At 42.8% G+C, this 27,658-nt stretch overlaps 1 protein-coding gene across 2 annotated transcripts in view; it reads left to right on the top strand.

Annotated features, from left to right (window-relative positions):
- The window catches only part of NEURL1 (neuralized E3 ubiquitin protein ligase 1), a 146,834-nt gene that overhangs the window by 11,312 nt on the left and 107,864 nt on the right, over positions 1–27,658 (top strand). Inside the window, exon 1 of one of the 2 annotated variants that reach the window (XM_051800699.1) lies at positions 25,092–25,177. The exons of the other annotated variant lie outside the window; for it this stretch is intronic. The gene's annotated coding sequence lies outside the window, so the exon portion shown is untranslated. Of the gene's footprint in view, positions 1–25,091; positions 25,178–27,658 lie in introns of those variants that run through there. 2 annotated transcript variants of the gene reach the window in all.

The raw sequence follows: 27,658 nt of genomic DNA, 5'->3' as shown, positions 1-27,658 counted from the left end.
AAATTCTTTCCCAGTCCAGATTCTGGTATTTCAGCTTAAATTCCCAGGCATGAGCAATTACAGGCGCTGGCAGGTGAAATGCTTTCTGGACATGTGCTTTCTCGTGCTGCAGCTTGTTCGGCAGGAAGGAGAGTTACCTTCTTATGATTAGATTCTGCAGGAATATCAAATCTGCTGTTGGAACAGAGGTTTTATATATAGTAAAATGCTCCCAGTGTGCTTTTTAGTAGTGCTTCTGGGCTAAAGCAGGGATTTATTAATAAGAGGCACCCAAACCATGTTATGTGCTGCATCAGAGCTGGAACAGGGTGCTTTTGCTCTGATTCGGGAAGCTGATTGAATTCAGTGACAGATGCCAAGTATTTATGTCCTCGCCTGAGTTTATCTGTTAAATTTGAAAGTGTTAAAAGCAGGACTTATTTTTGGAATATTTATATTAAATAGTGATGGAGAGTTCCAGCTGGGTATTGGTAGGATGACATGTTATTGTTATGTGTTGTTGACCGAAATGTACTGCTCAGACCATCAGAACAGAAAACTGTGGGTGCAATACATTGCTCTTGATTTGCATCAGAATACTTGAGTTCAGAGAGTCCAGTGTCTTTGCTTGTGACATTGCTTGGTATGATGAAGAATAGAGTTAAATTATATTTATTATATAGGTACAATAAATACAATACATTGTTACACAACTGTAATAATTGCTGTAAAGTTCCTGACAGTTGTCCATATTTCTACGTTAATGTGTGTGTCTGGGGGGGTGGTATTTGAATTTTATGGTTTTTAGCATATTGACAAATGTCCAAACTCTAGAGAAGTTGTTAATTTTCTTGGAAACCATTGCCAGCACACCTCTTGATTGCTGTTGCTAACTCTCCCTCCTACCAGTAGGCTTTTGAGCTTCTATGTTTAATTTATTCTGTAACATCACCTAAAATAACCCCTGGCCTTTATTTTTGTTTATAACTAGCAGTAGGACAAGAGGGCACAGTCTTAGGCTGTGCCAGGGGAGGTTTAGGTTTGACATTAGGAAGAAGTTCTTTACAGAGGGAGTGACTGGGCTGCCCAGGGAGGTGGTGGAGTCACCTGGAGGTATTTAAGAAGAGACTGGATGTGGCACTTAGTGCCATGGTCTAGTAGACAAGGTGGTATTAGGTCAAAGGTTGGACTTTATGATCTCAGAGGTCTTTTCCAACCTAGTTGATTCTGTGATGGATAGTTTTAATTTATTTCAATTTTAGTATCACCTCCTTAATGAGTATTTTACCCTATTATTTAGGGTAAAATAAATAATTATTATTTAGCTTTTAATCTTTCCATGGGCCATCTTGAAGCCCTTGAATGGTGACTCTTTACAGCTGAACCAAGACTCAGGGTAAGGATGAACAGCTGACCCATAAACTCCAGGCAAGTTGTTGCATTTCCAGTGCCTCTGAGCCATCTTGTGTCTCAAACATTAATGCTACTTACAAATTGCCTTCTGCTGTGCTCCATCAAATGCTAAGATGCTGTAATTATTTATGACAGTTAAAATCTCCTGATGTATTCAAATAAAAGCCAAATGTATAGGGAAAACATGTCCTGTGGAGGAAGGTTGTGGTATGAAAGATGGCTTGTTTTGTCTGCAGGTCACATTGATGGGCAAGCTAGAAATTCACATAAGAGATGGAGACCTAGATGGGCTAGATTTAAGGGGAAACTCCATAACTGCTGCCATTGGACTATTTTCAGGTGTTTGGATGAGTGAATGACTCAAATATAGTTTAAGCCTGTGACTATTCCATTTTAATAGCAATGCAAATACTGTAGGTGAAGGCTAAGAGAGCTGCATCTAATTTAGCAGTGTTGCTTTAGCAACATCATGCAGGATGCAAACAGTCTCCTTGGTAACACTTCCTAAGTGTCATTAGATAAGCTATGGTTTTAAACATGGAAGCAGATCGGAATGAGAGACATGCTCTTGTGCTGTGCCTTTTTATAGCCCCAGACATCACAATTAGCAGGATGGCAAGAGGAGAGAGGAAAGCTCTTTTGAGGATTGTAGTGCTTGTGAGCATTTTATATGTTGTGCTTTGGAAAACCACACCAGGGTGATGGGGTTTTCTGACTTGGTTTAAATAAGGTTTTAAATAAAGGTAGAAGGTTGTCTCTGCCCTGCCCAATTGTCATAGACATACATTAAGTGTCCTCCTGCCTCCCCAGCTGATGCAGATTGCAGATGTTAACACTTCTGCCCTCTAGTCTAATGGCATACTAATGTCTTGGTGAGTTTTGAATATACAGGTTGGGAAGGGGAGAGGAAAGGAGACCTCAGAGCTCAATGTGAGTGTGAACCTCCCATGTTCACCCTGGAAAGAATGTGGAGGTTGAGGATCTGCCTCTGGGCTGGGATTAAGTACAGGATCTCCTCCCCTTCTGCCAGACTTCCTCTGTCCCACTATCACTGTCAGTGGATTAACTCTCCAGAACTAGATTTGGGGTTCTCTTGAATTCTGAAGATCCTTTCCTAGAGATCAGCAACAGAGCAGAGATGAAGGTGAGAAATGGGGTTAATTAGTGCACAGAAACAGGGCAGCTGTTTCTGCTGTTAGCATTGCCATATAGAAGAGAGTCATGAATTGAGGCAGAATCCCATTGGTCAATGCCTGAGGAACTCATCCAAGGAATCTGAATGCCTGATGATGTCAACTGGAGCACATGAAAGAGAGTGGAAGGAGCCAAGTCCACAAGTGCATCAAAGTAGGCTTATTCTGGTTTGGGATGCAAATGTGAAAGAGCAGATAGTTTTATTTTATCATGAGCTTAACCCTGTGTCGTTAGAAGCAGACAGTTGGTGGACTTTCACATTTTTTGGAAATCCTCTGAACCAAAGACCAGACCTTTCCACAAAACACCTCCCGATCTGTGACCTTCAGGTCCACACACGAACCAGTGACTGGAGACTGTCCAGTCCAAGGGTTCCTTTTTCATTTCAGTGGTGTGCAACACCTTGCAATTTAGATACACGGCAAAGGAATGACTACATTTTCTTTTCCATTTTAATGGAAAAAGGAATTCAAATGCCAATAGTCTCTTTTTACAAAGAAAACTCAGAATAAGAAAAAACAGCCAACTCCCGCAGCCTTTTTTTGCTCCCTAATCCTTTTGGAACTTATCCATCTTTGTATCGCTCATATCTCATGGTCTCTGTTGTAAATGTCAGTGCTAATTAATGAGACCTTGGCCCTCCGTGTAGCTGAGTAACAATCCAGCGTTTGTTTGTGAGATGGGTGCCCTTCCATCTCCCCTTCCCAGGGGATGGCACTGGGGCTGTTACCCTTGTGCATGGCAAGCTGCAAGAGAAAGTCTGAAATGTCTCTCTATCTCTGTAGTGTCAAAAGCACACAGGTGAAACGCTCTTGAGCTGGGTGAGAAAAGTGTTTTCTAAACAGTTTAGAGATTAAAATGGAAAGTCTTGGGTACCCTTATTGAATTGTCCCCATCCCATCCCATCCCATCCCATCCCATCCCATCCCATCCCTGCGCTGGGCGCCTGAGACAGTACTGGAAGGCACTGGCGAGTTTTCTGCTTTGAGATGGAGACATTGGAGCCACTGGACCACAGGATGCCATTCCAGCCTGAAGGCAAAATGTTTCTGCTTTTCCTGTGCAGCATAACAGCCTTCATGCAGTGGATCTTGGGAATAATTTGAAGGCAAGATTTGGCTCTGCATCCAAATTGTTCTGCAATAGAGAGTCTGAGTATCTGTTCCTCACCACCATGGCCTGTGGCTTAGTAGGACATGAGAAGTGGACAAATTTGGACTCTGCTAACTTGTAGTTCAGCCCTCAACCTGCCCTTTCCTCTGCTGTATGCAGAATAGAGCATTTCTTCCCAGGACAGCCCAGGCTGCTGTGTTTCTGCCACATGTCATTTGGATTCTGAGTCCTTAAACATTTGTAGGCATTATTATTTTAAGCCAGCTTGTGATAGGAAGATTATTCCTGCTGCAGAGAGCTTGTGTTTCCTGGGGAGAATCAAAGGGCAGGAGGGCCAAGTGCACTTGCACCAAGTCTCATCCTGAATAGCACCTCTGCATGACGCTGGCTCCTTGCCTGTTCAGCAGAAAGAGTGATGCATTTGTATTCCCTGCTCTGCTTCCTGCAACACCTGGGTTTTCCTTAGAGATTTCCCATTCACATGTGGAGCCTACCTCACTTCTTGGGGCTGATGGGAGTGCAGGGCCCTGCGGTGAGGCTGTGAGCAAGAAATCCCCCAGTCTCACCTCATGCACCTGAGACTGGAGAGCCCATGCCATTGTACAATTGCAAGTTCCTTAAATCAGTGTTCCAGTACAAGCAGGACACCTCTGGCTTTTCTGAGACACTGTGTTGGGGTTTTTTTGTGGAATCATAGTGGAATCAGGAGTTCCACACCCAGCTGTGGCTTCCTAACCTACAAGGAAATCCCTTCTTTTCTCTCTTGATCAGCTGATGCTGTGGTGTTGTCATGCAGCCTTGGTTAGAGGTGGGAGAGCAGTGTGGGATCACACTGTGGCTCTGATGAGGGATGCTCAGTTCCTCCTGAGGCAGTGACAGACACTGCTCTCCAGCTCCTAACCCCCACTGCTCCCGTCCACTGGGCACTGGCTGCTGTGTACCTGCCAGCCAGGCTCCCCCAGGCAGCCACTCAGGGCCAGTTGCTGCTCCTCACCCAATCCTGGCAATAGGAGTGGTCTGTAGATGAGGACTGACTTGTGTCTCCACAATAGGAGGGCAATCCAGTGCCCAGTCCAGCAAACGAGATTTGTCTCTCTAATCTGCCTGTCCTGATCTCTGGTTCTCACTTTTCTGCCTGTTTCTGGCAATACTCTCCTTATTGCTTTTCTTCACAAAAAATTAGAACAGATCACAGCCAAAAATCCTTCCCAAGTAGCTGGTGCAGCCACAGGACAACTCTCCCTTTGACGCAGAAATCCCTCATTCAGTGTTCAGCTCTGACAACAGATGACTTTTGGCCACTCTCTCCTTGCTCAGACATGGGTGTTCTCTACCACTGGCCAGGCGCTTCCTCGGCAGCTGGGAGCTGCTTTCACACTGTGCAGTGACCCACCCTGTCTTGCACTGTCACACTCCTTGGTTATTTTTATATTTTTAGTGGCCTTCCTTGTGCAATAACATGAACTATCTTTTTTTTTTTTTTTTTTGATAAGCATCTTCTTAGCAGAATATTAATGCATATAATTAAGATAGTATTTGGCTCTCGAATCACACTGTTCATCCTGAAATTGTCTTAATTACACAGCTGCTCCTCTAGAATGAAGCTCTCTTTGTTTCAAAGCTTAAATATGGAAAAAGGGGCAAAATTTCTTCCTCCAAGGAGAAACCCTCCGTTTCAGATTTCTAGCTATGTTGGAATCAGTGGCCTTTCTATTTTAAAGACAGGGAGAAATCAAGGGAATACTAATGCTGCTTTTTGTTTTAATCTTCTTCGCAGCGAGTAAGTTACAAACCCCCTTAATTTATTTTGCTGGAGGTTTTTAATGCATTATTGAAGGTAAAAAACTTCACAACTTGCATTCCTTGGGTTGGTTCACATGCAATTCCTCTGGTTTTCCACTCTCTCTGACATCTTGAAACTCGGGTATCCCTAACAGCCAGATGAAATCTGTTGGATAAGGCACCTGCTTTTCAGCAGCTTCCAGTTTGTGAAGCATAAACCTAGCTTTAAAAACAACCTTAACCTCTCAGTGTTTAAATAACATGGAAAAAAAATGCTTCAGACAAGTCTATGGAATTACTTCAGCAAGGCAGCTGAGAAGTCATGTTCAATTTTGCTGTCAATTCTGCTTTAAACATTGCTGCTGTAAACTATCAGCCCCTCTTGTGAGTACATTCGTGTTTGGAATGATGCAGTAAATCAGATTATAGCTGCCCTTTATTAACTCTGATGCACAAGATTTCAGCAGTGGAGGTTTGATGCAGAGGAAATGAATGAGGATAGTTAAAGTCAAATATAAATAGAGCTCATTAACAAACAAACAAACCAGCCTCTGTTTCATTATGTGACTCTTAACTGTATCATGAGAGTAGATGGAGCTCTCATTAAAGTCTCCTGGCAGCCGCCTTCTCTTCGTCTTCTTCTGCCAACTCACTCATGACTTCCTGGGGACATGAACCCAGTCTGCACCTTGGAATGGGACAGAAAGGGAGAAAGCAAACAAAAGAAGTCTGTGTGCATGTGCACACAATAAAATGAGCGTAGTCTTGCCAGCACATCCACATCCCATCTGAGCTCCTAACTGCATCTGTGCAAGGTACCACTACTCCCCTGCACTTAAGACCCCTCCTACACTCCCAGCAGTACCCTGTCCTCACCTGGCTGGGCTAAGCCAGAGGAGCCCTCTGATTTCTCCTCATCTGCCCCGTGCCTCTGTTGGGGTTTATGCTGTGGGTGCAAGTGCTGCTGTGGAGCCAGCTCTGCGTTTCCACCCATGCACTGCTGCAGTTGGCTGGTACCTGGGAACACAGTGTGGTGAGATCAGGATCAACCCCTGGCTGCTGAGGGAGAGCAGCCCCTCTGTGCCCCCCCTGACCACCACAGCAAAGCACAGCATTGCCTGTAAAATGAGAATAAGCTCCTTATGGCCAAGCACAGTCTATGGGGAGCCTCTGCCATTCCATTGGCACAGACACAAGGAGAGCTCAGAGTTTGACTGACACACTCACCGTCCCTGTGTAGGTGGGTTTGTTCGTTTCTGATGGGTTTGTAAGTCCATATGTTTTGGGGGAAGAGAGAAAGTAAAAAATCAGTGATGTAGTCAGAGCATGGAATAAATCCAGCTATGGTAACAAAATACAGTGTACAGCACTCTGTGCTGAAGAAGGAAAGGTTGGTACCCACTACTTCCAAGTCAGTAAAGTACCATCAGCCATTACCTTTCATGAGGCTTCAGCTAGTGCCTTAATGAATAGGACATGCTTACCATCCTGAGTATGAAGGTGCAGTGAATGGGAAAATAGTCCTGGAAAGGCTATTGAACAGTGTTTAAAAGAAAGACCTGTAGTTCTGGAAAAGGAAGCTACTTTCAAAGCAGAGTTAAAACATATTTTGTTTTAAAAAGGGTGTATTAAAGACTGCATGAGTCTCATTACTTTTCATGCAATAGCACAAGTGGGAGATGAATATTTTTCTTAAGGGAATAAAATTGCAATATCTCTTGAGTAAATCTGTTCCCACATGAACGAGCGAGCTCAAAAGCAAATAGCAGCTTTATGCTATTTATGATTTTATTCCTGGATCACATGTAGAGCCTGCAAGGGTCCTGGCAGTATCAGTTGAACTTTTCTCATGGTTTCCCCCCTGTTACAAGCACCAGTTCAATCCCACTGTTATCACTTCAACCCCAGCGTTACTAGCACTGGGACCACGAGGTCACGGAGTCCTTGGTATTTTAAAGCAATGCATCAGCTACTCCTGCTCCCTGAAAGCTTAACTGGCTTGATGCCTGAGTGCCCGCCACAAGGGCTCGTACTGTTCCAACTTTATGTGGAAAACCATTCCAAATTTTTAATTAATTTTAATTCATCATCACAGAGCAATTTGGTGTGTGCAGATGGAAATCAGTAGAGAAGTGTTAGTGTTTTTATGTATGCATATGTTTTACAGAAAGAGTTGCAGTTTATTCAGAACCTGGACTGGACTGTGACTGGCTGTTTAATTACTGTTCACACAGAAGTAATTTGCAAAGTGTTAATTTCCAAAATCAATGCACTCCAGTCCAATAAATGTTTAATGCTTCCAGCTGCCATTTTTAAGTTAGTTCCCAACCCTGCTAAATGAAGTCTAGCAACAACAGTTGTCTGCTGTTGACATAAAAAAGGGTTTTGAGATCCAGCTTGCATGGAAACCTGGAAAAAAGCTGTTTTCCTTAACCCAGATATATTCTCTTTAGTAGATTAAATATGGATATGGAGAACACTGCATGTAGAGAGACAGGCTGATGTAAAATTACATCTGAATTTTATGAGGGGAAATACATCGAGTGTTCCTTAGTGAGACTATGACTGCAGGTCCTAGATCTGAATTTTGGGAGGAATCTAGCTGGAGTGTGCAGTATCTTTTCCACTGGGAAAAGCCTAACACAGTGAAGGACATGGTGACCATTCCAAAGAGCAAAGAGGAGGTGAAGCCCTTGCCTGCCCAGGCAGGAGGGAGTGCACAGGGCCGCACCGGCAGCAAGGGGGTCCCACAGGTTGTGGTGGGATGTTGACCTCACTTTCTGCAAAACTTGGGGTGACAAAACCTGTCTCCTGCTGGCTGCATGACAGACTTTAATTACTGATACTCATGGAGGATTTGGAGCTGTCTGGATGGGAATGCCCTGTGCCAATGCAAATGTCACTGCTAACAGTACAACATGGGGGCCTCAATGATTAGTTCTGTTTTACTGTTTTTCTATTATATTTAATTCATGTGTTGTTTCATCAAAGTATCTGTCACTCAGGGCTTGGTCTCATCTTCTTAAATAGCTGGATATAAAATTACAATGTGTTCCTCCAGTGAGACCATATTTCCAGAACATCATGACAGCTTTATTATGACACAGGGCTTTCTGTTTAGCTGAATGGATACACTGAATTATCATCTTAAAAACTGAGAATCCCTAGTGGTTGGAACATTAGACTTGTGCCATATCTCATATAGGGTTACCCTAAATCAGCATAATAAAGAACTTGTGCCTTTAAGATTTCTTGCTGGGTCAGGATGGGCCAGTAGTTGCATGGGAAATTGCAAATTGCAAAGCACCAAGCAAAGCAGGACTGATTTTTCAGCACATGTTCTTTCTTTGAGTCATTCCCCAGCCTAGTGGCAGCTTCCAGGGGTTATTCAGAAAGTAGTGAACTAGTCAGAATGACCCTCATGTCCCTGTGGTGCCTAAGGTTCCTGGAGGAGCCTGGAGGAGCTTTGCTGCGAGCACCACAATGCTTTAAATACCAGACCCACCATGCTTTAAATACCCCCAGCGCTGGTGTGGGCTGCTGTGAGATGGGTGGAAGCCCGTGCCTGTAAATACAAATCTGTAGTTTAGATAATGTTTTTAGCAATGCATTCAAATTATTGCCCAAAGCTATTCCCCACTATACTCTTGCATGTAAAAAGACTGACCCATCTAAGCCTAATGGGACCCTAATGAAATTGTTTCCAGCTTTATGCTGTGCAGCTGGATGTAATAATTCCAGCTAATGCACCAGGGACATGCAACAGCAAAGTTCTCAATGCACTTGATGAGGCTGCTGCTGTAGTGGATGGACAGCTTTGGGGATAGGTAGATGTGTCAATCAGTGAGATTTATGGATTAAAACATTTTGCTGGATTATGGAACAAGGTTTTGAATTGCTACTGTGATGGGCTCCCCTTGTGTAACTAGGTACTACAGTCTCTTTTCGGCTTTCATGTGGGTGGTGATGTGCCAGATAGGGAGAAAAAAGAGAAGCATGGGAAATTGTGTTGGAAACATAATTTTCCATATTGCTTTGGTATAAGTCCCTATATTTTATTTGAAGATGGCTTTTGAACTCTGTGGGACAGGTGCTGAATGGCTGCTTTATGGTTTGATTAACCAGCATCTAACCTCAGGAAATCCCCAGTGGCTGTAAACAAATATTAAATTAAACAGTCTTTTGGCTAATGGATGTGCCTCTACTGCCAGTAAAGTCGTGTCCTGGGCAGTTTTCTTGCTGCCTTTATGTGGTTTCCTGAGGGAGACAGAACCACTATATTCAGGTGAAGTGCAGCACAACAGGAACCATCTTGCTGTTTCTTACTCTTGATTTGGACATGTGCATGGTGATGGGGTAGTCCTAAAGAGTGTGAGGCACTTTCTGTCTCCATTGTCTTCTTTGCAGCAATCTCTGCAGGAGAACAGAGCCTGAACACTGCAGAAATCTGCTTGTTAATGTAAGACAGCATGGTCTACTAGTCACAGCAGGGCTTAGTGGAGATAAATCCCTCTACTTGATGTTCCCAGCTCTCCCACACAGATACCAAGACATTTCACCTCTCTGTGCCTCACAATGCCTATGCATAGGCATAAAGAAAGGAGAGACTTAGAGTTGCATTGTTGTTGTTATGGCCTAATTCTAACCAGAAACAAGTGGCAGGAAAAAGCTGGCAGTTTTTGGTTCCTGCTGCTGTCATTTAGACCCAAATTAGTGGCTCAGTATGAATTCAAAGGAGGGAGGCTGGAGCTGATCAGTGTTGGGTCTGCTGGGCTCCTCTCCTCCCCTACAGCTGGTGGCCACTCAAGAGAATCCCATCTTTTTCAGTGAAAAAACAATTCCTTTTTACCCCACATCTTATTTTGAAAAGTTGGTTTTCATCTGCGTCCCTGAATAGACTTGCTGTACCATGATGCTCTGGCCAGGGAGAGAAGCCCAGTGATCCCTGTGGAAGGATCATCTTATATGGCTTTGCTGAAAATTAAACTTCATCGGAGGGATTGTACTGAAGACTGAAGGCATGTCTGAACTCAGAGTGTGGGGTTGTCATTTGACCAGCTTGTTGCCTTGATTTGATGAGCTTTTGTCCAATTTAGGGAAGATTCTCCTCCTACTGAGACCTCTTCTGCTTTCTAGGGCAGCCCTGTGCAAGCAGGATCCTCCTGGAGATGATGGTTTGCACACTGATTTGCAAGGCTGTTCCTTACAGTCTCTTGGAGGCCTGTTTCTCAGGGCTGTGATTTTTGTGAACCGGGAGTCCACCTCTGCATCAGGAATTCAGCAGATGAAGCCAACAAGGCAACCGTGTCATACTGCTTCCATCCATGTTTCTCCACCACAGGAACCTCTCCTGTATTCACAGAGGCCAGGCAAGATGCTGGGTTTGTGGAACACTTTGCCTTTTCATCATCTCACTGAAGAGGCCTGATTGTGCTGCCTCTGTGAGCTTCAGTCTAGAAGTTGCTTCCGAAGACTGTATTAGTATTCTGTGAAGAAAACAGGACTGCTTTCTTCATTGAGTCAGCTCAAAGGACTCTAGTGTGTGTCAGCTATTGCACTAGATAAATTGGCTGATAGAAAAAATAAGCATTTTTTAAAAAAAATTATGTTCTGCATTGAATTATTTATGTTCAAAAAGAAATCGGTTTAAAAGGATAGAGGCTGGTTCAGGAGAGCAATGCTGTGAGAGCCAGCAGCCCCCCAAGCCTGCAGGGTGATATCCCTCGGTACAGCTTGACTCCTGTAGTTTCCTGCAGGACAACCAGCACAGAAAGAACCTTGTAAAAGAGAGAAGAAAAAACAAGCTGGGGAATAACAGGGCTTCCATAATACTGCATTTCCTGGGTATCAAGAGTAATTCTGTGTTATAGGAATTTAATAGTATAAATCTGGCTGATAACCGTTCTGGATAATAATAACAAAAGAGCTGTGACAGTTCAGCTCTAGCATGACTAATGTAGTGATAGTATCTATCTTGAAAAGAAAAATGCACTAGCACAGAAAGTTCCTTTCTGCTATTTGTCAGGTGTGTGCATGTGATTGGGTGACATTCAGGCCCGTGCAAGTGACCAGCACCTTTGGGTCTGTTTTAAGTCTTCTGTTTCTGTGTCCTGGAGATTATGCTTGATGCATTTCATCCATTGTACGGAAAACAGCAGCCTCTTTCCCACCTTTAATATGGGGATTGCTTCTCTCTAACGGGCAGGAAAGAGTGAGAGTGCAGCCCAGGCAACTCGTTTCTCCTTCACACCATTAATAGCATTTCTTAGTGTTAAGAGACCTCTGCAGCCCTGGACAACAGTATGGTTAATGTGGTTTCTTTATGTAATGACTAAGAGAAGCCAGAGATAGGTGATAAACTTGACTAAGCATCAAGTACTGAATGAAAGGGTTTGCCTTTGAGCAAGTGGGAAATGACAGGTTCATTGCTGTGCCTTCCTGCACTTCCCCAGACATACCTTATAGCATTAAAAGCTTGAAATTATTTTGTTTTGGGTGGAGTTAATTGGAATTGGCTGTTGAGTTAATTGGACTCAATTGGAATGGGCTGCTGAGTTATCTCTTTCTATGTGCATATTAGTGCCACCTCACACTCTTCTTCCCTTCCCATCCAGTCTGAAAGCAGAGGGATGAGAATGTTGCCTGGTGGTGTCTGTGTGGCAAAGGTGGGTGTTGAAGCTCTGAGACCTGGCTCCTGTCCTCTCAGTGGGGTAACTGCTGTGAAATGCTGCCTTCCATTAACACATTTGTGTTGCATTTGCCTCCTCTGGTTGCAGGTGAGGTCTTCCACTCCTTTTTTTATGGATGGATGCTGATGTTCTTGTGTGACTAGCTCAGGAGAGGTCTGCTTTTAGCAACAAGATGTTGGGAGCTCTGTTTTAACTGTAAGTGTGCAGTTCTTGATCTCTAGTTCAGATGAATTGTCAGCTGTATTTTTCATTTAAATAATGCTTCTTAGGACAAAGAATAGAACATAATGGCTAACCCTGCTCTCATTTACTTGCATAGGAACAGGCTCTGGCTTTCAAAGTGGTAATAACCAGTGTTGTATCTTACAGTAAGCCAGGAGCCCCATCTAGGGTTGTGGTCTGTGTGCTCTGGTGCAGTAAGAAATATACAGGCTCTGCCTTGGAGAATGTGCACCCTTTTTAAAGTGGTCTCCTGTAGATCTTTATGACTTGCCTGTCAAGCCTTTAGTGAGCTCTGTGTCAAAACAGACAGCTTTAAGTGCCTGAAAGTTCAGCTTTATTCTTCTTTTTTTCTGGTTCTTGATTTTAAAGCAAAACTAAATTAATTGAAATGGCCACTTAAGTAAAGTAATGTTATTTTCAGCTTTCTAAGAAAGTGTTGGAAAGGAAAAGTGCAAACCTTTGCTAGATTTGGCAGCATCCTTGGAAACTCTATCCCTGTGTAAGAGTGCATTAAAAATAATGCTCTCTGGCAGCTCTCTTGGGAGCCAGGAAGCTAAAAGGTATCACTGATGTCTTACATTAAATCAGGAATTACAAATATCTTGGACTTACACTTCAAACTCATGGAGGGGAAAGCAGCTGGTCATGCTTAATTTTAATGACATTTCAGTATTTCGTTGTTCTTCTTCTCTCCCCAAGCCCTTTGATAAGATTTGTGCTTTCATGTGACAATGCAGGATGAACCTCACTGTGGCTCTCTGATGGCCAGTTGCTGCATGTAAGTTTGTTTGGAGCTTCTCTGCTGATGCCTGCTGCTCTATTGTCCCTTCAGCTGGGACTTCATCCAAGTCTGTAAGCAGAGATGATGCTCAGCCTCTGAGTTTGGACCTAGCTCTGTAGTTTTCCTGGAGTGCCAAGTGGCTGAGTGTTGGATACCAACTGTACCAACTTTGCTAATAAATCACACTGTCTCGGGTGATAAAAATGTGTTTCTAAATCTAGAATACCAGAGAAAGTGGTAGCTGTTATTCAGTAGAGAAATAGATTTAACCTGCCCCCAAGCTGTCAGTAGTTAGAGTTGTGGCTCCAGTTCTTCTTCAGTGTGATGTGTGACTTGAAGAATTGCTTTACTAAGGAAATTGAGAGCTGGTGAATTGAGAGCTGTCTTTACCTACAAGGTATCTCTTCAATTCTCCTAAGCATAAGAATCACTTACTTTACATCTTTGTTGCAGACGGGATAATTTCTCTGGTTTTTAACTCTTTGTTATTCTAACTAGGAATTATAAGTTTTCCACAGAAGCATCCTCAAAAAAAAAAAAAAAAAAAATCCTTTTCTCACTTTCCACAAAGGTGATTTGATGCTCTTTGCAATTGTATGTGTTTAATGTCTCACAACAATTCTGGGCACATAGTTTTTGGAGAGACTAACAAGAAATTCAGAAAGAAAATAAGTGTATACCTTGGGTTAGAAGGGACCTTACAGATCATCTAGTTTTGAAAAGATTGATTTTAAGAGCAAAGATTAAAAAGAGCTGAATATGAGTAGCTTTGCCAAGTAAAGACTAAATAAGTAGTTATGTTTTTACTCTACTTGATGGGTGCAAACATGAACAAGACTCATTTAAAGTGCTCACTGGATATAGCAAGGATGAAAAGAGAGAGGAAGACATGATGTGATTAGCAGGTAAATTTTGAGACATCACTCAGCTATAGAAGCCTTAGGCCTTGTAACATCAGACTTACTGATTCAGCTCTTGGGTAATAAATTCAGTCAGGGAACAACCCTTCTCTAGTAGAGCAAATTAACAGATTTGGGTCTGTAGGAGTTATTCTGATCTTGCCCCAGCTACAATAAGTCTTCTCCACCCTGAATGTTCTGTAGTGGTGTGCAGCCAGGAAAACAATGCTAGCCTTGCACAGGCTTGGGTTTTCCTGGATAACGGGGCAAAACCCTCAAAGATCTGTGTCAAAAAGGCACTGTACAATTATCCAAGAAGGTTGACATGTTCTGCCCTGCCTTTGGCATGTCCCCTGTGACTGTTCTTGGCTGTTGCTGGTTTGGAAGGTGGTGTGGCATCTCCTCTCACACTCCTGTACATTCCCAGTCTCATCAGGTAGACAGCTGGGAAGACCAACTCCTCAGATGTTGATCCTCTTGGGGTCTTTACAAGCATTTAATGTTGCTCCCTTTTCTCTTGCCCAGACATCTTGCTTTGATTTCAGTGCTTTCAACTTGAACCCCTTCCTCTGCCCTCTGTGTAAATGGGGCAATGGAAGTGTTCTGTGCAGCAGAGAACACCTTAACCTCCCGAGTGATGGCACCGTGGTATTTTCACCTTCTCCTCCCACACGCTGTATGTGCACGAGGTTTCAGTGCCCTCTTTTCCCACCCCCTGTCACCCAGCTGCCTGGCTGGCTACAGCCCCTGTGATTCAATGACTCAGAGCAGAGCATCTCAGCACTAAAAAACCTCACGAGACCAAACACAAAGCCAACCTGCAAAATCTTTCTTTCCCACTGTTTTTCTAGCTTTATTTCTAGGGCTTTGGCTTTGCTTGCATGTGGGTTGGGAAGCTCGGGGCCACCCTGTATGGGGCAGAGCTGTCATGTTGCTTTTGCTTCAGCAGCCTCTACTGGGGAGAATAATGAGGTTACAGCCGGGATAGGAGTCCTCTCGTGCTCTCATTTTGCTGGCTTTGTAGACCACCCAGAGGAGTGAGTTAGTGTCTGGAGTCCGAGATGAACTCTCCTTTAATCTGTGTTATAAGCAAAAGCTGACAACTAGAAGAAAAGGCTATTTTTTTTTCCAAGAGGCCAATATGGGGGATTTTTTTTCTTTTTTATTTTAGACGTGAGGGAAATAAAACTATCAAGAGGTGAATGAGTCACTTTCATGAGTCACCAATAGTGGGAAGAGGGGATTTAATATTTGTGAATCAGAAGCAAAAAGTACAGTCTGTTCCCTGCCTGGTGTGAGAGAGAAAATAATGGACAATTTCAAAAAGCTATTTTCTCCCTTGAAGAAGAATACAAATCAGGTTTTAGACTCTTCAGCATCTGGGAGTGAATGGCTGCCACCCCTCCTGGCACTGTGGTCCTGCAGGTCCCTTTACTGACTGCAGCCAAAGGTACTTGTCTTGTGGGTTTTCCACAAATGTATGAGTGCTGCAGGCAGCAGGAGCAGATGACAAGCAAATTGTGAGGAGGTAAACCATGCCCTGGCCATGCTGGTAACTCTCAAGTGCCTGGTTGGTGGTGCCTAAGGGTGAAACCACCCAAAATCTGACTCCAAGGCTAGTGGGTCATGACTCAGCCTAGGAGGAGGAGGAGGATGTGCCGGGCCTTCCTCCTGTGTCCACCAGCTGTCACTGTTGCTGCACACACCCGGGGCGGCCGGAGCCTTCTGTCCGGCTGGGATTTACAGCTGCCCCAAAGGACTGTGGTTGTTTGGCTCATCCATGGTGTGAGAGTGTTTATCCTCATCTTAACAACCTGATCCTGAGGCCGCAACTTTATTGCCTATTAAAAGGCTCTGTGAGAGCTCCAGAGATAATTTTAGTCCATACACATCTCCTCCCCCCCCAACTTTTGGTGTAACTGTTTTAGATTTTTTTTTCTTTTTTGAGGTGGTGTTGCAGAACTAAAACTCCCTCAGAGTGCTTCTCTATTAAAAAATGGTTTGTAAAGTCGAGGGTAGGTGGAAGTAAATTAGGAGCAGTGGTCACAGCAGGATCTCTCAGGCTTTGGCAGCATGCATATGTACATGGATACCCACATATCTTTCTGTGTGTGTAGGCATTCAACTTCTTCCACATTGTATTCCATGTGTATTTTGCTGGTATGCTTGAATTAATGAGAACTGCTTGTGCTTGTAAAGTGAAGGAGATGGAGTTTTGCCTCCCCAATGGGAAATGGCTCACAGGTGGGAGTATGGAGGTGTTCACTGGAGGCTACTCTAAAATTACTTGTAGATGCAGTGAGCATCTCTTCAAGTATTACACTTTTACCATCTGAGCTGACAAATACAAAATTCGATTGGGGAGGTTTAGGTTGGACATCAGGAAAAATTTCTTCTCTGGAAGAGTGGTCCAGCTTTGGAACAGACTGCCCAGGAAAGTGGTGGAATCACTGTTATAGGAAGCATTGAATTCAATGATTTTAGAGGTTTTTTCCAACCTATGATTCTATGAAATTACCCTGACATTCACCTATGGTTTAAGAGACCTTATACCTATATTGTACTCAAGTTTTACTTGAGTTCAGATATCCCAGAACTTTATGTTTGAAAGGACTAAGTCAGCATAGTGTTGCTGAATTAACTATTGACATGCTTTGTGGAGATTATGCAGCAGTGAAAAACTCTACCATGCTGTTTTACATGTAATCATGTTTTGGATTTGATGTCCCAATACTTATTGAACCAGATTCTGCTGTGAGAGATAAAGATGTGAACTGGAAGTTGTGCCATCCCTCTCAGCGGTGCTCTTTTAGACTTGAAGCAAAACGCACCATCTTGCCTTTAAAACATAATTCTGGTAAAAGCAAGCACCAACCTACATAAATTTCTCCATTTAGATTAGATCCTGCCTCATACAAACATAATCCAGAGGAGAAAGTGAGTTCCTGGCAGAGACAGATGGAAAATCCCAGCCCCTGTCTTGTGCTCACGTACTTGCTGCTGTCTCCTTTCAAACCTGTGTTTTCTTGTTGGTTGTCTCTCTTGAAGGTACGTGTTAAGAACAGCAAATTGATGTTTTTTAATAGTTTTCTCAATTCCTAACCAGATTAGCAGGACTGACTACAAAGGGGAAGAATTTATGGGTACATGTTGCTGTGCATAGCCAGAGCTGCACGAGGTGTCTCCTGGGAAGAGTTCGCTTGAGTTTTAAATGGGTTTCTTGCATTCACGCTACCTTATCAGTCTGACTCTTTCTGTGCCAGGTGGCTGGCTGGCCAGAGGGAGAAAAGGCACCTTTCCCATCTGCATTTCTGCTTTTAATTTGGCAGCGCAGGGGCCTGGTTTGCTGCCAGTTGAGTAGCTGTGCTTACAGCCATGTCTGCGCCCTCTGCGTTGCTGTGTGTCTGTGCCATGGGCTTGGGAACAAAGAAGAGCCAAGTTATGATGAAAAAGGCCATTTGTTTCTCTGATAAGGTATTTACATGTGCAGTTCAAATAAACACAACCAGAATGAGGCATCCTGATGTGTGCTTTGAAAACATCGCTGGACTTGTGGATATGGAAGGAGGTTGATAAGGAGTTAGCTCCTTTCCAAGCTCTCTTACTGCCTTTTCTGCCTGCAGCTGGGTGCTGCTGCTCAGTGCTCCTCTAGACTCTTTTTATTGCTTTCTACTGATGTGGTGATTTCTGTCTGGGTCTCCAGGGAGCCAGCAGTAACACAGGTCATGCTCCCTGCATAGCAGTAATGGTGGAATCGATCCTTATCTGGGATGCCTCCTCGCTTTTCTGGCTACAACAATCCTCTGCCTGCTCCAGCCCCAGCGTTTCCCATGTGGGGTGCAGAGCTGACAGCCCACTGCACTGGGTTTCAGGAAGAGCAAGGCTTCTCAGTAGCTTAATTATGGGACATGTAATGTATTAATGGGATTGATGGGACTTAGTCTTGATTTATGCAAGACGGGCTGGGGATGGGTTTCCTCTAAGTGTTGGTGGATGATGGGGTTTGTGCGTTTCTTGACTTGTAGGACCTTCCTTTGTTTCTCTTCTGTCTCTCTCCCTCTTTGTTTAACTGCAAGCACTGTATTGAAAATTCTGTTGCTGAATAAATGTCACATCCCAGGCCGTATTTCTTTTCCATATTTCTTTGCCGTATTGAGGCTTATCATGTTTATCAGGTTTGAATAAACAGCCTGTGGCTGTGCAGAGATGGGGAAAAGCGAAGGAAGGGTTAACTAGGTGATACCCAGATCCTGCCAGCTGGGATGTGAGCATATGTTCATGTGTCAGGCAGAGGCGAATTTAGTTTGCCTAGGCTGAACTTGAGTAAATAAGCTCTGCTGAGATGTGGTAATATTAGGTTGAGCTCAGCACTGCGCAAAAAGTGGTCATACAACTTCCATGTGGATTAGTGGTTAGATAGAGTAAGGATGCATCTGTTCAAGGAGTGCAGCCAGAAAATACTTAATTCAAGCCTTGCTGCACTTAATAGCAGTCCTGATAGTTGAAAGACCACTGAAACTATTTAAATAGTAAGAGGGAAATGATGTGACCTGCTTCAATTTAGATTCATGACAGCAGTTAAAAGATACTGCCTATGTGGCGTAAGTTTGCTGCAAAGCAGTGAAACTTCCCTTGATCTGACATTTAATACATCAACTTAAAAAAAAATAACAACCTGACTGTCACGCTGGCAAAAATAATGGTGAAATACAATAGAAAAACTGCTTTGGGGCCACACATTAAGCCTGGTCCACACTGGGAGAAACAGGAGGGAGACGGTGTGGTTGTACCAAAGTGTGACTCAGGGCTGACACGTGTTTACTCCTTACTGAATCCGTCCCAAAGACTCTTAAGAGAAAGGAGATAACCCGGTGCTGGATTCATTGTGGCATAGATTCCAAAAGAGGCTGCTGGCCGCAGGACTCCCCTTCATCTGCACTCTGGAAACAAACAATCAATTTTTCATTTTTAGTGGTTAATTCTGAAAATATGAAGGTCTGTTTAGTCTTGTCTCCCTAACATAAACCAGCCAGAAAAAGGCAGCTTGAGGGGAGTTTGCAACAAGTTCCCTTATTTGGAATAACAGCCACTGCCGTAATGTGGCAGCTGTGGGATGCTCCCACCCTGGTGGGGCTCAGGGGGTCGAGATGTTCTTCTGATGGATCCCAGGGCTGTGTTGGAGGAACTGCAGTGGTGATGGACACATTTGAGGAAGCACAATGAGCCAGATTCTGTCCTAAGCTTTGCCTGTTACTTGCACCCAGTTTGTAGGAGCAGGTTGTGATATGAATGTGGTCTGTAAAGGTGAAATGCAAAAGAAAGTAAAATTTATGTGGAGCCAAACTTTTTCATGGGACTCCCATGGCTCTGACTTTATTCTTTTCTTCTGTGGGGCATAACACCATCCTACAAGCTCTTCCAGGAAGAGCTGCTGTGCCTTACCAGTGAGGTGCTTGTGGGCAGGTGCCACCCTAACAGGATCCTTGTGTCATGGCTGTGAACAAGCTGGAGCGGTGGCTGCATGGCTGTGGGCCTGCCCAGCACCTCCCTTTTGCTGTTTTCCTTCCTCTTCCTCTCCACAGCTGCTGCTCACAAGGCCTTTGATCCTGCAGAAACAAGCATGGAATGTCCCTCTTGCGTGTTGTATTGACCTTAGTGCTCTCCTCTACAGGCATCTGATTTTCAGTAACTTGCTAATGGTGTGAGGTTGTAAGTCTTTCAAATTTATAACTTTCTGTGGCCTGAAATGACACCCCTTCATCCTTGGCAAAAGAGGGAATGAGTTCTCCAAGCTCCTGGTGAAGGTGGGCTCGGGATTAGGGTTTAGAATAATAGAATCAACTGGGTTGGAAAAGGCCTCCGAGATCATCAAGTCCAACCCTTGATCCAACACTGCCGTGGTTACTAGACCATGGCTGAACTGGGCTCTGCTCAAGCTGTGGTGTGTTCTCCATGTTTTGAGGTCTGGTTACCTTGACAAGAGCAGAAAAAAAGTAAAGTGCGTTTCATTTGTATAGGACTTTTAAGTTACACTGTTGTCCCATATGCTGAACAGCATATTAGTTTACACACCCCTCTATCTTTCTCCCTTCACTGGTGGTACAAGAGCCTTCTTTTGCTCAGCTGCTGCTGGTGAGAGTGCTCTTTCTTCCTTCCATGTCTTCCACTGTTAAAATACCTTTATTTGTTCTCTTTGTTGGAACTGGATTGCACACTGATGTTGTATGGCAGATGCTAAGCACAGTTAGAATATATGTGGATATGCATTTGTCACTGATTTGTTCAGTAAAGCACTAATGACAAATTCAGATCCCATACAAATTGTGTTTCCTCCTGAGATTTTTTGCAGTATCAATATTTGATTTTAATACATTGTCTTAATAAATTTGTTCATAAATTTGGAAGGTAAATTTGCTTCTATAGGTAGATATTTATAATTTCATAGTCTTCTAAACAAATTTCCATAAATGGTGTTTTGAGCACTGTCTAAATGATTTCCATGCCATCTCAAATGTTTCACAGACCATTTTCACATCCTAATGATTATTCTAAGACAATGGGTGGAAATCTGCATTGCCATGAAAAAATGTTTCCTTTTCACAGAGCTTTTTTTTTTTTTTTTTGAGCCACTGTAATTATTTGTATTCCTGCTTGAGGTATTTTATAAAATCTGTATTTGTTCAGCAATTCATCCCTATTTAACAAAGCATTTTAAAGTGTGCATTTCAGTTATGCCTGCTACAAGAGAATGAATCCAAGTTCACGTCAGGAACAGGATAAGATCCAGAAGAACCTATTCCCTGGCTCTTGAACGAAGTAGGGAATCTCGAGGCATTCCTGTGAGTGCTGCAGCTGCCTGCCCAGGGTTTCAGCTGCACTGTCACTCCAAGATTTCTTCTAGAATGAATTAAGATGGAATGTGGGGAGCCAGAACACATCTGAGACACTCGACACTCTGTCTGTTCAGCATTTGTTAAATCAGTAAGTTTTGGAGGAACTGCTGCAGTTAGCTCATGTTCTGTGTTTGGAGGATGGAGCAACGTGGGAGTTACCCTGGCTCCGGGGACAGTGGCAGCGGGGTGCATCTTAGATCTCCTCAGTCCTGTTCATACTGCATCATTCCACACCGTATTGGAGCAGCCAAGCTCTTTTCTCTTGCCTGCTTACTCCAATGGGTGGGATGAGCTTTTGTACATTTGCTCTTTTTCTAATCTTTTCATTACTAGCACTTGCTCTTAACTGACAGTCAGAACCGCAAGAGTTTATTCTCCTGTTCCACCCACCTTTCCCTTTAAAATTCCCACTTTCAGAGCAAGCAGTAATTACAGATGCCTTCAGATTGCTTTGCTCTCTCTGTAAACACAGAGCTGACATCTGGCATATTTTGAAGTTGCTTTATTGAATCTTGATCGTTCCTGTAAATAGGCTCTGTGTCTGTCATGCCTCAATGGCAGTGAGTAGTATATCTCTTCCTGCATGGACTGAATGGGAGAGACCCTTCCAGGCAATCCTGTGGTGGCCACAGGCTGTAGGATTGATGCCCTCAGGGCTGATCCCGTGAAACAGGATCAGTTTCTTGTGGAAACTCCTGTTTCCACAAGAGTGGGAGAGTGCACCCACAGTCATGAATATGTTCCTGTTGGTTCCATGCCGGTAGGAATGGATCATAAGATGGATAAACAATATAGGTGGAAGTGACAAACTGCTGTTAGAGTCTAGGATTGAGTCAGTTTTGGGAGAGACTTTGTTTTGTTAGACTCAGATGTGGGTGGGCATGAAGCTCAAAGTATCTTTGCCAGATTTAGAAGGTTCTCTTTACTTTTTTTCCCCCTTCTGTTCCTTGCTAGTGGAGTATGAAACTCTGTATGTTCCAGTATGAGCCAGGTGTTCAAGTAGGCTTTATTTTTAAAAATTGGGAGATAATCTGCAGAGCTTCCCACACTGCTGTACAGGTGAAAAAAACCAAAAGCTTCAAGCATGATGGTGTGGAAATCCTCTATGTATAGTTTGAAATTTAGACAACCAATGGCATAGGAACCAGGAGAGTGAACATGGTTTTTAACAAAAGGTCATGTCAGCTCTTTACTCCATGTACCAATCACCTGGCTAATTGCTGCTGTTGGGTTTAAGATGGTGTTTCCTGCCTTCCTATACCTAAATGTGGCCCTAAAAAATCATTAACAGAGGCCATTTTTCTGCTGAGGTGAAAGTGTTGTTCCTAACTGACATGTTGGGGAATAGGCAGAGGGAGGTGGAATGATTTGTCAGGGACTGTAGAGGAGGGTTAGTAGGGTCAGGAATTGATCCCAGGTATCCCAAGATCTCTTCTGACTTTTTGGCTGTGTTGGGAAAAGCAAATTTTCTGCACTTACTACAGGAACTGACAGAGGAAAAAATGTTTTTTTAAGTTACATTTGCTATAAACACAATTCTTTTTCAATACTATATGTTTGTTCATGTCTTGTGACAAAGGAAGACTGAAATTTATTATGAAGGGCTATAATTCTTGCACATCAGAGGAGGAGAAATGAAATATTTAACTTAATCTCTATAGCATATTCCATATTTTCCTTGCTTTGGTTACATTTTTGTGAGGCGAACTATGAATTCCCTTGCCTATTAATAATTTATTGTTACTGGAACATAATAGTGTAGAACGCAGTTTGTCCAGGAAAAATCTTCAGCAGGGAGTGAGTCACTGATGGTAATAAACTTCCGTCCCTCTCAATAGACCATAGGACCGTTTAGAAAAATGTTTTTGCCATGATTTCTGAATTGCTTGTGCTTTGTGCAGCAGCTGGTAGAGATAAAAACTGAACGGAGCTGGGCAGACTCCCTGTCTCCCCTCTATTACTATAGCATGTTTCTGAATCATACACAAAAAATGTTTTGGTATGTAAGTGACTTCAGAAAAGCAACTCTGACTAGAAAAGAGCCAGCAGTGAGCAAGGATACATTCTCGGAGCATGATATTGAGTGTGATATCTGTCGTATATATAGTGCTCAGGGGGTTAGCAGTGCATCGCAGTGCAGCGCTGAGCTCTCCAGCATTGCCTTCCTGTGAGACGTGTTATCTTCTAGGAGTCCTGGGGCCTTCAGGAGGCAAATCTGAGCTGGATCAGATAGTGTTTCGCAGCTGCTTGGGTTAGTGTGCAGCTTTGCACGTTACTGTCTGTGACCTCCATCTTGTTTGATGTGCAAGATCTTAGTTGCAAAAGACCGGTGTCGTGTTTGATGGAGCACATCACGCGTGTTCCCGGCTTTGCTGGATCCAGGTACCCAGGAGCAAGCACCCCGTTTGGGTCCAGGAGAGTAAAATGTATTTCTAGCCATGATCTTTTGCTCTTCCCCATGAAGAGGCAGTATAATTAGTGACCAGATAGATAATAAACACCTTTTGAGGAAGTTGGATCTATTAAAAATGGTATTTTGACAGGGGCATTAAGGCCATTAAGCATTCCCCAGTCAAAGAACAGTTTCTGTGGCATGGGTCTTCAGTATGTGGGGGAAAAGGTTAAACATAAGGTTAACGTAATTTCCAGCCTTCTTCCATCAGAGTCCTTTCAAGGCTCCTAGTCCTCAAAGACACTACTGCATCTAGTAGTGGGTGGGTGCACTCTGGTGTTATGCTCCTGGCCAGGAGCAGTGTTGTTATCAAGAACTGATCATATAACTGTGAGGGCCAGATTCTGTACAGCTCATTAGATGGTGCATTATGTATCTGTGCAGCAAACTGCCCCCGTATGTGAATGGGCCGAGACGTGTAAACCTTTGATGACCAAAGGTTTTGCAGCCCAGCCTTAAGTGTGTGGGAAGGAGCTGGCACAGCTGTTGTGTGAACTTCAGAGCTGTGACTGGACAGCCACTTCTAAAGTAGCTGAGTGCAAATGGGAAGCTATATTGCTTAAACAGTAAATGAAGCTAGCTTTGCCTAAATAATGCTTTTATTTCTAGTTTTTCATATGATGGCTTTAGGTGACAGATTTTATGATTCTAGCAAGCACAATTCCTGTTATCCTTCAGGGCATGTTTTTGGTGCTGTGGTGTTGTCTTAAACACTGCATATTGGAGTGCTAATACAAGCTTACAAACTTCCCCCCACCCTTTTTTTTTTAGTAGAGCAATAATTTTTTTTAGGAGTTAATAAGGTATTATGAACTACTTCATCATTTTTTTCAGTGTTTAGCAGATTTTCAAATCTTCTTTCATTAGAAGCCTCAGTAGATTTCATGTATTTTTCAAAAATATTTCACTTTGTATTCCTCCCAAGTGTAGCACTACTCCTGCAGTTGTGCTCAGCAGCATCCCCCAGGTGAACAGTGCACAGACAGAGTCAGGCTGTGCAGTTTCCTAGGCTATCATCAACTCTCCTACAGGGAAGCTGGAGGACCTATCCTGCTCAAGTATCTTTGGGTTTATATCTCCTCTGCCAAAAGAAGATTTCTTTGTAACACTATGACAATATGATGAGACTGGTGAAGCCTCTCAAAAAGAACCACTTTCTTCCCACGTGCAACAAACCAAGTTGCTGGCAGTGCATAACACATTGGGAAGACTCGATGAGGGGTCTCCATGCTGTTGGCTTAGCCCCCCTGAAAAGGGCAGTGAAATCGCTCTCCAATCCAGTGAATCTGTTTGGTGAAGAGTCCTCTTATGGGATGCTGACAGACTGATCAGACATAAGGGGCTCGGCTTTCTTGGGTCATGAGCAGGGACGTGTTTTAGGTGCACATTTACTGTGTTTTTGACCAGCACCCAGAAGGTGTTTATTCCCTGGCTAGGACTGACTTAATTTGTTTTATCATTCTCTGCTGGGACAGGCCAGCATAGTATAAACAGAAGAACAATCCAAGTCACTGCAATTGTAATTAAACTGGTTGGCATTCATAAAGCAGAAGAAAAATTATTATGGGTACTCCCGTTTTACATTTACCTAATGAGCCCAGGGAGTGGCAGGAGAGGAGCTCACAGTGAAATGCAAGATGGACTGTGTGTGCTCTGTGGTAGTGCTGATATACAAGTTTGTAATTGTTAAGATATTCTTCAATGCTCACATTTATCCATGGAACAACGAGGCTGAAGGCAAGGAAAGGAAAGGTCAGAAGGTAAAAGAAGGCAAGATACTTTTTTTGACACCTGGATAGCTGCTGTACTGAAGTGCAGAAAGCATTGTTCTTTGGGTACAGGGCATGCAGTGTATAAGTGTGAATTGCAAGTGCAGGGATACCCTCTTTGTTCTGCATACTTTTAGGTAATATGAGTTGATGCTGCCTGGCATTTTTTTTTGTTTGCATAATTATTGAATATCAGGGCCATAAGCTCCACTGGACATCCTTCCTAATCAAAAATTAAAAACTTTCTCCTGAATTTCATGTGTTGCTAATTGCCTGGTGTGTTTGCTTCCCTACAGAAAAAGGATGCCTTTGATACAGGAACTATTTCTGTTGATTCTTATTTAATGCAAATATTTTGCAGCATTTTTCAGTGACTGTCATGGATTTGCTATAAGCTTTTTTTCCCCTCTTTTGTTTCCTACTTCTGTGATTATCTCATGGCTGCAGCAGGCAGTGGTCTGATTATCTGCAGTTGGTTCCCATTCTTGTATGTATTTTTATCCTTTGGAGATAGTACACAGCAATTGCTGTGTAAGAAATACAAGCAGCCATCATCACTTGTTCTCATTTGCTGCCTATTCATAATAATGGCAGATTCTGAGATAAAGTCAGTGCTTAATGCTGAACTCTGTCATGACTAAGTGGAGAATGGTTATAGTCTGTGAATGGAGTTTGTGTTCCCAACAGCTTCCCACTGGATGTGTCTCTGGCATTTACCCAGGTGACATCAAGTTGTGTCGTAGGTTCAGGATAGCAGGTGCTCATTTAAAAGACAGAGAAGTGAACTGTTGTGTTTCATCCCAGAGCTCTTCTCTTTCAGTCAAGTGTGCCTCATATAGGATGGATGAATAGTGGGAAGTTTGTATAGATATTGTGGAGAAGAGCTTCTTTTGGGTATCTTAGTTTATCTGCATCCAAGAAAAAGGTGTTTTAAGCAGATTTGGGGACAGTAAGTGTTGTCAGTTAACATGTCACGTTTGGTTGGCACTGTTTTAATTACATTAAACCTTAAAGAGGAGATAAAGCAAAATTATTACTTACTAGCAAAAGCTGGGCTTCCCCCTGTGTCAGGCATCTTTCTCCAACAGGGCTCTGGATTTTGTCTTTTACTGTAATACACTTTAATATAATTGCTTGCTTGTAAATATTTTACTGTTAAATGTTTTACTGTTACAAGGCTGTTAATATTTAAATCTGCACCCTGAAATGTTTTCTGCATGGCAATTAGAGTGCAGCCAGAGAACAGTGCTTCAGCTTAATGGCTTGTGAATTCAAATTGTTGCAATGCTGTTTTCTAACAAGTGTTTTTATAATTTTTAAGAGCAGAGACCAGTGATGAGCTAAAATGCTCACCATGTTGGAAAATACTGTTTTTAATCCCAGGACTGTGGAATATGAAATATGATGTGTGACCCAACAGGGCTTTATCTTGTGTAGGAGATTGTTAGCTGGATGATATAGATTTATAAAGCCTGCATCAGCTGACTTCAGAAACAATTCTACTTATAAAATAAATGCTCTTACAGATCTTCTACTCATAAGAATGAACTGGACTGGAAATCACTGTATTAAGCATATAGTATTTTGAGTGTAATCCTCAGATATCACACATGATCACAGAGACTGTAATCATACAAATCATCCCTGTCCTCTGCAATGACTCAGTTTTTCATATTGACCTCTTTCCACCTGTATCAAATTTACTTTTCAATAGTAGTACTTAATGTTCTTCAAATGGGCATGTTTCCCTTTCCCATGTAATTTATTTATTAGGGGTATTTCCGTCAGGATGTACCAAGTTTGCATCCTTGAAGTCTGCTTGCCCTCTGCTGACTTCTGCCAGCCTTCCCAGTGCCTCTTGTTTATTTATTAAGTCTTCCTAGTGATTGCATTTCCTAATTAGTGTATTATCTCATTTAACTTAATGTACTGTCTCTCTTCATTTGATGTGACTGGATGTGCATCTGTCCATCAAGTGATCCTATGGATATCTTGACTAACTTCCTTCCAAACACAGAGTCATCTGTTCCATAGAGTGTAATTACTGGAATTATCCTGAATATCCTGATGGCTGCTGGTTTCTTTCTGTCAGCTCAGCTACTTGCATCTATTAATGGACTTGACTGATGGAATGTGCACTGGTCTCAATCAGCTTTTAAAACAATTCCTGACTATTAAATTATTTAATAATTCTATCAAATCATTTTCACTCACTTTTCATATAATTTTGGATTTTAGCAGATTTCATTTATTTTACAAAACAAGTCTTCTTTTTTATTGAGAAGACTTTTTACTGTAATTGTCACTTTTCTGGCATCTGGTAAAATATATCCATCATTGCTCATATTTTTCCATTAATTCTCTTTCCCAGCTAATTTTGCTTGTAATTGCTTTCATTTTTGTGAGTTGGGTCTTTTTTTCGTATGTGTTATTCTGTAATTACTGTTTTGAACTTACTGTATTTCACATGCC

This window comes from Manacus candei, unplaced genomic scaffold, assembly GCF_025592945.1.
Source record: "Manacus candei isolate 608988 ecotype Guabito, Panama unplaced genomic scaffold, ASM2559294v1 h1tg000050l, whole genome shotgun sequence".
Lineage (NCBI taxonomy): Eukaryota > Metazoa > Chordata > Aves > Passeriformes > Pipridae > Manacus > Manacus candei.
The sequence above is the reverse complement of the archived record's forward strand: the minus strand, read 5'-3'. Positions and strand labels throughout refer to the sequence as shown.